Below are 1952 nucleotides of genomic sequence, written 5' to 3'. Positions count from 1 at the left end.
AAAATAATGTAAAATTATGTGTAAAATGAATTACTAATGTAAAAAAAGATATATCAGTATATCAAATGTTTATTATTTTGTATTCTTCTGAACATGGAGTACAACATGGAGTGCTACAAAAAAATTAATTACAAAGTACAAAAACAAAGACCTATCTCAAAACAAGGTCAACAAAAAGTTCCAATCTCTGACTGTGTATATTTATAAGCTTTTAACTATTTACAGTAAAACAACATAAGTAAGCTTTGATTACCACACAACAAATTCTAAATTAAAATTTGTAAAACAAAAAGAAAAAAGCAGCATCCAGGTAAAAGTTTTAGCTTGTCTTTAGCGAAGATTGGCATTAAGAAAAACCAAGTGCCTCAGCTTTGAGGGGTTGATCCTGTTTCTCCTCTCTGTTAATATTTGCCCTGTTTTGGAGAAGATTCTCTCTTAGGGGACAGATGTTGCGACAATACACAGCCTCCGTGTCATCACATGTGTAAGACGTGGGTACACTGAATCCTTGGCCTCCCACCAGCTCAAAGGGTCTGCATTTCTCTGGAAAAGGGGATCCTCAAGATAGGATCTCCCTTCCAGAATTGCATCTGATGAAGGATTCCGTCTTGTAGTGCTTCCATTTACTCGTTCTTCAAAGAACCTCCAAACAGCAGATGCCTGTGGCTCTTCTTGTTGGTGCTCTGCTCCCTCTTCTCCCTCTTGGCCCCCTGGCAGTGGAGTTGACTGGCTGGGTCTTTCTGCTGCTGCAGTTATTCTTTGAAGAGCTTCATCAACCGCTCTATTGTCAGTGAAGGCCAGCTTCTTGAATCTTGGGTCAAGAATGGTGGTTGCTGACAGAACACCATTCCATTCTGTGGAATTTTCTGTCCATGGATGCACAGAGAGCATCCACTAACTCTATCACTTTCCCTGTGGTTACTCTGGTCTGATGCTCAGCTGTCACTTTCTCATACCTGTCACCTCATACGGTTTAGCCATAGTTCATACGGATTTTGTGGTGAATCTTACGTATACGGCCGTATCGCACAAATCATACGGATTCTGAAAATTCCCGCCCCCCCCCCCCCAAACAGGTAGTTCCGTTTGCTTTTGCCCAGAATGGTGCTAGTCTACTCGAATGCTTTCATTTCCAAAGTAAATATGAATGGATGCTGTAACTTCGAGCCGATGGGTCAGCATTTGGAGTTGGTGAAAAAAGTAACGCAGGAATACAACTCTGAACACAGTAATGCCACTAAGTAGAATGATGATTAGACGTTAACCAGACATTGTATTATGGAGATCTACAATAAATATCATTGAAAATTTCGTGGGGTTTTTTCTGCCGTTATTTTGACATATAAAATGCTTTGGTATGTTATAAGGATTTTTTGCTCTTTATAAGGATTTTTTTTGGTAGTTTATACAGGTTGGCGCTCCGAAAAATTGACAGGTATGCTTTCTGAACACCCTTGCACAGGATCAACATTTTTGAGGCAGACACACTAGCACCTTCATTAATAGCTGGTTCCCTTGCTTGTCTTTTCTCTTCAAATTGTACTGATGGGTGGACTGTTCTTATGTGCCTGTGCAGGTTATTTGTGGAGCCTGATCGATGGGATATTTTAACCTTGCACAGTCTACACGCTGCCTTTGAACTATCAATTAAATTGACTTCCAAGTCCAAATTTCACTGCGTTTCCTATCCATTTTATCACCTTTCCACTGTGTTGTTTTTTCTCTGAAGCGCTATCGAGCGCTCTCTCGTCTCCCTGTCTCTCCAGTTCGTGTGCTGCTGTGTCTCTAACTGCTCCCCCTTCTCTTCACTGCAGCGTGTGTGTAACCCTCCCCTCCCTCTTCTACCACGGATCTTAACCAATCACGTGCGGCTTTAACCGAAGGGGGTTGGGCAGGAGAAAAAAAAGTCGGCTCCTATTAGGAGCCAGCTCCCGTCGTTCACTTCAAAGAGC

The 1952-nt window shown here is 41.7% G+C and overlaps 1 pseudogene; it reads right to left on the bottom strand.

Annotated features, from left to right (window-relative positions):
* Positions 1-258: 258 nt before the first annotated feature.
* LOC147200756 (E3 SUMO-protein ligase ZBED1-like) lies at positions 259-981 on the bottom strand (annotated as a pseudogene).
* Positions 982-1952: the final 971 nt, after the last annotated feature.

Source organism: Hippocampus guttulatus, chromosome 9, assembly GCF_054856545.1.
Source record: "Hippocampus guttulatus isolate MCC_2025c chromosome 9, RoL_Hgut_1.0, whole genome shotgun sequence".
Lineage (NCBI taxonomy): Eukaryota > Metazoa > Chordata > Actinopteri > Syngnathiformes > Syngnathidae > Hippocampus > Hippocampus guttulatus.
Note: the sequence above shows the minus strand (reverse complement) of the source record. Positions and strands in the feature narration are given on the sequence as shown.